Raw genomic sequence first — 8,241 nt, forward strand, 5'->3', positions numbered from 1 at the left:
CTTTTATAAAATGCATAAAAATGACTATTTGGCATGAGTATGGGGGATGGGTTCTCCCGGATTACTCAGACGAGGCTCAAACTCATGATCTTCCCACCTCAGCCTCCTGAGTAGCTGGAATTACAATCTACTGTGCCCTGCTAAAAATAACTCCTTAAAAAATAAAGGGGGCCTGGGTTGTGGCTCAGTGGAAGAGTACTTGCCAAGCATACATGAGGCACTGTCTTCGATCTCGGCACCACATAAAAATAAAAATAAAAACAAGATAAAGGTATTGTGTCCATCTACAACTAAAAAAAAAATATTTAAAAAAATAAATTAAAGGGGTTGGGGTTGTAGTTCAATGGTAGAGTGTTTTTCTTGCTCTTGAATGTGTGAGGCCCTGGGTTCCATCTTCAGTACCACATAAAGATAAATAAATAAAATAAAGGTATTGTATCCATCTACAACTACAAAAACATATTTAAAAAAATAGATTAGAGGCTGGGGCTGGGGCTCAGCAGCAGTGCACCTGCCTGGTGTGAGTGAGGCACTGGGTTTGATTCTTAGCACTGCATGTAAATAAATAAAACAAAGGTATATCAACAACTAAAAACATATTTTAAAATTAATAAATAAATTAATTAAAGCTTCTGCATCCCAGATAGTCCTCTTTTGTAACTATATTCATTTCAATAATAATGTTATCATATTGATAGTTTGTTTGGCAATTCTCTTGGAAAATCAGAAAATACCTGTAGAATTCTTAATATCTTTTTTTCAATATCTTCTGTATTGACAAATCAACATGATTTAGGAATTGGTAGATTGGATTGTTGTTCATCACATAGTCCATCTACTGATAACTCCATAGAAGGAATTTATTGGTGGTGGACTTGGCCAGGAGACTTACCCTGGGCTGGAAGGTGGGGAGGTAACAGTGTATCAGTTCTAAGCCTTGCCCTTAGAGGAACCATGTCTTTCTGTTCTCAGGATCATCTGACTTCTGCCATAAGAAGATTGTAAACCTAATTAGTAGCCTGTTGGCATCTGACTGAATTCACATAGTGGTGAGCCATTCCAGTCGATCTGTAGATAGGTAGATTTATGAATGAGAGATAACTACAGTTGTGTGCCACTGTGATATTTAGGGTTGTCTGTTACACAGTAATAATTGACAGTTACACAAGTAAATTTTATTGTTTAATATTTTAAGAAATTTATTAAATTATTGGAAATAAAGCTTATGTTTAGGCTAAGCTGTATTATTAATTAGTAAAAAGGGGTGACTGAAAAACTGAAGTGTATACTTCAATATTGAATTATGTGTATGCTGTTATACTTGATTTCTTAAAATTCAGAAATTTCAAAAATGTTTAAGCATAGGTGTAAGAAGGTAGATTTCCAAAGTGATTATTTGAAAGGGGATAGTATGTATCTGTATATGTGTGTCTAGAGATGACTGATTGATCAAAAAGCAGACCCAGTGTATACAAACTCATGATTATATTTTCTTATCTTTATTATCTTCTGTTGATATGTCTTTTGATTATAGCTTCATCTCTTTTGTTGGCTTCATACTGATTTTCACTTTAATAGCCCCTGCCAGAAACTACTGTTTTTGTATTTTTCTGAATGGTGTTTCTCTCCCTTTCACATGAAAATGTAAAAAAATGTCATCTACATGTGTGAACATTTGCTAGCTCCACTTCTCTCTGATGTCAAGGATTTTTGTTATTATGTTAGAAGAAAAGGCCTCCGTTTTCCACTTGTGTTCAGAGACATCTTTGAATGTGAGCAGAATGTGAAGCGAGCCTGATTTTAAAAGGTCATGCACAAGAGTAGGAAAACTTATCAAGCAGAGAAGCCAAAGTTCCATAATTGCTAAAATAATGAGGAAGTCTTCAGAGTGTTATAATGGGAAAGGAAGCTGGACATCCCAAACCCTCATCCGAATTCGGGGAAATTGTGTCTTCCCTGGCTCAGCAGGTAGGGACGGGTCTTGTGAAAACTAAGAGCACAGAATACAAGAAGTGAGATAGGAAAACAACTCTTTCCAGATGCAGACTCCTGAATAAGAATTTGGGAACTAGCAGTTTATTCGAGGGGAACTTCAGAAGGTCCTGGTAGAGTCACCAAGTGAGGTCCCCAGGTTTGCAGCATGGGCATCACCTGGAAGCTTGTTGGAGATGCAGAAGCTGGGGTTTTTCCTCTGGCTTGAATCCCCCACTGATGAAGGGTTGCTCTCAGACACTTAAAGTCCCAGGACTTCTGCTGACTGCTAGGCAAGATCTAGCTCTCAGGTGGCACTTGCCCTTGGCAGGGAAGGAGGATACTTTCAACTTGCACTTGGGCATGCAGTGGAGATTGCCAAAGCCCTGTGGACAGGCACGGAGAGCTGAATACTCACCCTGCCCTGAACTGAGCGGCAGCTGGGAGCCTTTTCATTGTAGGAGACAAATCCCAGGCAGAGAGTTTGGTCGCTCGGGGTATTTCATACAGTGATTAGCTTTATTAACAATCAGACTGTCTCCACCTTTGATATGAAAAGTACCAGGTCAATGTTTTCAAATACAATTTCATAAGAATATGATTCAAAGTTATAGAGAGCTCCTGAGTAAAAATTGCAGAACTTGTTTTCTTATGTTTGTGCTGCCAAATTCTTGATTAGAATGTCTCCTACTCTTCTCTACCCTGGACCCTGCTCAAGGGATGATGACTCTGACCTTGGAGCATGTGGGTACCGTGCTTGCACTGTTTCATTTAGCGCCTGGATCCTCAGGTTGACCTTTCTCCCATTTGACTCTGGACATTCAGACTCACCTAATGTGTGTGGAGTGTAATACTTTGTTTTGTTTGAACAAAAGCCATGTATAACGGAGTTTAATTTTCTTTTTATCTCCTCAGATTTGCATGATCCCACAGGCCCTTGACCAATGCTCAGGGGAGTCCCCCTGACTGCCACCACTACTGCCATCATTGATTGTTTTCAAATACTGTATCCCATTTTGTCATGACATATAGTTCTTTCATGTACTGCTGATTTTTTCTTCCTAATATTTTGTTGAAGATTTTGACAACAACATTTTTGAGATATATTGGTCTGTAGATGTTCCCCATCCCTCCCTGCCTCTCTCCCTCCCCCTCTCCCTCTCTCTCTCTCTCTCCCTCACCCTTTCCTTCCCTCCCTCCTTTGAACTGTCTTTGTATGGTTTTTGTGTCAGGTTCATAAAATGAGCTGGGAAGTGCTCCCCCTCAGTATTCTGGAGGAGATTGTGTAGATTTGATATCCTTTAAACAACTATCTGAACCCTGGAGATTCCATTTTTGGAAATTTTAAAATTATGGAATCATTTAAAAAAATATTTATTGGGCTACTCAAATTATCTAGTTCAATCTGGGGTGATTCGTGGTCATGTCTGGTTTGGCCCGCTTTATATTGAGAAGGTGATTTGCTATAGGCAGAGCTGAGCTCTAGTCTGACTTGGTGCCATTCTCCCACTTGGCAGAGCGGTCTCATCTCAACTTGGTCCTGACAGTTCTCACTTCCTGCCCCTGATCTCTCTGGTCTCTAGACCACAGGTTTTCTTGCTTTCTAAACTGGTTTTCAAGATTCTCCAGCTATAACCCATAGTGAGTCATAAGCTCTGAGGGCAAGAACAATAGCCTATTTTACAAAACAGCCACCTGACTTGTTGTTCATTAGTGCTTAGGAACTGCTGTTATAGAATGTCTTTCATCAGAAGGATAAAGCATACCTTGCAATTTTCCCCCAGATGCCTTCAGATTAACAGGGGCCATTTAAGGACAGTGATGGGAGAGAAAAAGCCACAGTCTTGGGTCTGTAGAAGTGTGATTGTGTCTTAGTTGGCCTTTCTCATTGCTAGTGTTGTCCTTGAATTTATCTCTCAACTGATTTGTGCTACATTAGGCCTTTCTATGAGATGCTTTCCCTACTTTATAAGTCGTAATTAGATATGGTTATGATTAATAATAATCTTTGTTATTAAATGTCATCATGATAAACATGACTCATGTTTGTTGAACATTCTTACAACCATCCTGCAAGTAATGTTCTCCTTAGAGAGCTAAGAACTCAAGCCCAAATAATTAGCACTCATAATATGCCACACATCCCTATGAATCTATGAACTATTAAAATTCACATTTTGTGGTTAAGAAAATTAAGGTCATTTGCCCAAGACCACACAGATAGGAAGTAGCAGAGTCAGGAGTTCAACAGAAAGTCTGGCTCTTGGCTCAGGCAGGTTGTGAGGTTGATGAAGTTGGAGGTAACAAATAGGAAGTGGGAGAGAGAGGAATGTGCCCTGTTCTGTCCTACTCCAAGCTGCCTTGATTCATTCATTTGATCAGTTATTGAGGGCCTACATTGTCCAGGGCATTGGATAAATGTTGCTGAGTAATATAAATATGATCTATGCCTTTATGGAGTTTGCAGTTGTGGAAAAGATAGCAGATTTGGAAAAGCTACAAAAATAATGGAAATTGTTCTAGTGAGGGTCAAATGGAGTGATAAACATGTTTGGAAATTATTTATCAGGCTTCTCAAGTGACATTCTGTCCCTGAACATCCACAGGCTTAAGGTCAGTCTTGATTTTTCTTTTCTTTCTTTCTTTTTTTTTTTTTTATTTGTGTGCGTGTGTGTTTAAACAACCACCATCAGAGAAACCTGGCAAGTGCTGTACAGAGAGCTTATTTGTGAAGCATTTGAAAGTAAATAGCCAAACAGATGACCCATTGCCCACAAATACTTGAACAGGACATTCCCTTTCTTAGCTGTAATACATTATCAACATGAGGAAGTTAACATTAATACATTATTGCCAACTAATTCTCCAAACCCACTCATGTTTCAAGATTTGTCCCAATGATGTCTTATGTTACATTCAGTGTTCCCTCCTTAGTCACCCTCAGTCTAGAATGATTCTGAAGCCTTCCCTTGACTTTCATGACCTTGATACTTGTTAAGTTTACAGACCAGTTATTCTGTAAAATAATCTCAGTTTGGGTTGGTTGATGTCTCCCCATAGCCACATTGGGGTCATGCATCTTTGGCAGGGACATGAATAAGATCTGTCACGTTTTTCTTAGTGCACCTTATAGGTGGTGCTTGATAGCCATCTGTCTCGTTATTGATGTTGTTCATTTTGGTCATTGTATTAAGTGATGTTTTCCAGGCTTCTTTTCTGTAAATTTTCCCTTTGGTAATTAATAAATATTTTGTGTAGAGCTACTTTGAAACAATTTAAATATGTCATTCCTCTTTAAATTTTTTCATTTATTCATAAATTATTTATACCTGTATGGACTCATGGTTTCCTATTTAATTCAATAGATGTTACCTTGTTTTTGTCACTACATATTTTCATGCTCAAATTGTCCCTCATTGGCCCTGAGGGAGCTCCTTCAAGCTGACCTCTGTTTTTGTTGACTTGTACCCATTATTTTTTTAAAAAATATTTTTTAAGGCATCGATGGACCTTTATTTTGTTAATTTATTTATATGTGGTATTGAGAATCAAACCCAGTGCCTCACACATGCCAGGCAAGCGCTCTGCCTCTGAGCCACAACTCCAGCTACCCATCATTCTTTTAGCAACTTACATTTTCCAAGGCTGCCAGATGTTCCGGGTTCACTTTGTACCCTCCCTCCTTGATCCTCAGTCCTGGATCCAGGCTTCTCTTCAAGCACTCCTGGTTCCTTTCAGTGGAAAGCAGTATTTGGAAGCCAAGATCTGATTGTGAGTTGTACTCGCTGCTATTTGAGTGTGATTGCTCCAGGCCCTCACTGTGGACACAGCTAGAAAGTGTGTGTGTCCATCTGTGATGGGTTGAATGATAATCCCCCCAAAGACACATCCTGTCTAAATCCACAGAACATGTGACTATGACTTAATATGGCAAAAATGGGTCTAAGTATCTGAGAGTAGAAGCTTGCTTCTCTTGGGCTTTCTGAGTATGTGCTGTGTTATCACACCTCTTAGAGGACAGACACTCAGGGAGAAGACCCACACAGGAAGAGAAGGAATTGTCCATGGAAACAGAATGCAGTGATGTGGGCACAAGCCAGAGAACACCTAGCCACGAGAAGCTGGATGAGGCAGAGAAGGACAAGCCCCTAGAGCTTTAGGAAGAAGCATTGCCTCCCTCCGTGATGCCTTGAGTCTAGCCTCCAGGACAGTGGAGAATCTCTATTGTTTCAGGCCACCTAGATTGTGTTCATTTGTTACAATAGCTCTAGGAATCTAATACACTGTCTGCAGCATCAGGCACCCTGCCCTGCAGGGCTGGAATCAGGTGCACCCTGCAGAGGTCTAAGCCCACATGTGTTCACAGGGTGCTGGGTTCAAGACTCAAATGAGAGAAACAAAGGAGCAAGAGTCTGAACCCCGGCAGCACCCCCCCCCCCCAGGACCCAGTGAGCATGTTGGTCAGCACTGGGTCCTTCGAGCAGGGCTTCAAGGCTAAAGCCAGGCAGGCAGATTGAGACATTGCTTCATTTAGGAAGAGGGGTGCATGCTGAAGGTCAGAGACATTGCTGGGTATTAAAATGGACACAATTTATGCCCTATTAGGTAGAGTCAATCTGTCCTGAAGAAGACTTCTGATAAAATTTTAGGAATGAAACAAGATTAGTGCTGATAAGTATCTAGATCCGAGAAGAATGCATGGTGACTTCCTATAAAGTAGCCTAGAAATTTGCTTCATAGCACTTTGTAAAGAACTCTTATTATTTGTGCTTTTGAAATTTTTGCCCAGATCTGAAGTTCCAGGGGGAATATCCACCTGATCAAGCTTAAGTCATATGTGACCCTAGGACTAGGGAAGGGAAGGGCACAGGGAGAGGTGAAATTTGTTTCCCTCAGTTTCAGTTGAGATTAGACAGGTGTACTTCTTAAAGAAGTTAAACCAGAGAGGGAGTAGCTGTTCTCTAAAAGGAAATTAAGCTCTGATTAAGTATGGCTTTTGGGCAAAAGTTTTTAAATTTTCAGTGATTCTTACAAGATCATTCAGAAATGGAGAAGAATATGAGTAAAGTCAAATATTTAGTAATATTATTGACTCTGGATCAAGCTTCACCTGAAATCAACAGATCTTGGAAACTTCTAGTGGTATGAACAAATAAGTTTCCTTGTGCCTGCCCTCCCTTTATAGCTCTAAGTTCATTTGGGTTTGGTTATCTTTCATGTGTAACCAAAATATTTCCAACTGATATATCCCCACAATGCTCTTACAAAATTGTAGGCAGAACTTTATTTTCTTTTTATTTCTCATAAATTCATTCATTTCAATTCATTTTAAAATATGAGTGACATTTGTGTTGCTCATTTATAGCTCATATCAGATGATTATCCTGCCTATAATATCACATTTTAAAGTAATTTCTGTCAGATAGGTGGTATACTTTTATAATGATGTTTGAATACATTTTTATAGTGTCCTAATAAAACAAAGATGACATTACATTGGAAAAGTTCTCTTTTTTTGTATAGCAATTTTGAAATCAAATTTTCAGCTGTGGAATTGATTGTGCTAAAAATGCAGAAACTCTAGATTCAGCATGTCCTTACATCAGTCAGGACAGTCAACTACCTTATCACTTTTGCAAGTCCTTCTTGGGTTCTGTTATGGTTTTGATCTTGAAGAGCATGTGTGGAAAGCATGATCCCCAATGTAGCAAGGTTCAGATGTGGGACTTTTAGCCAGGGATTAGGGCTCTGACCTCATCGGCAGATCAGTCCACTTGCTGGATAAACACATTGATAGCTCATGGATTACAGGATGCTAATTCTAGGCAGATGGGGTACGCCTGAGGAAGCTGGTCACTGGGGGCATGGTCTTGAAGACTATATCAGCCCCTGACCCCTTCCTGACTCTCTCTTTCTCTGCTTCCTGGCCACCATGAGCAGAACAGCTTTTCTCTACATGCTCTTCTGCCATGTTCCTCTGCCTCACTTCAAGTCCAGAAATTGTTCTGGACTTACATAGCTGAGTCCCCCAGCTATGTACCGAATCTTTGAAAGTATGAGCAAAAACATAAATTCTTCCTCCTCTAAGTTGTTCTTGTCAGGTATTTTAGTCACAGTAGTGAAAAGCTAACCAGGTGCTGAGGGGAACACAAGACAGCATTACCCAGAGGCCAATCAGTTCCTATCCTTGTGGAAAACTAAAAAATGTAACCAAAGTTTTTATAGTAGCACATTATCCTAAGGGACTTCAGGATAATTTATTAATTCACA

The sequence above is a fragment of the Urocitellus parryii genome, chromosome 1 (genome assembly GCF_045843805.1).
Source record: "Urocitellus parryii isolate mUroPar1 chromosome 1, mUroPar1.hap1, whole genome shotgun sequence".
NCBI classification, from domain to species: domain Eukaryota; kingdom Metazoa; phylum Chordata; class Mammalia; order Rodentia; family Sciuridae; genus Urocitellus; species Urocitellus parryii.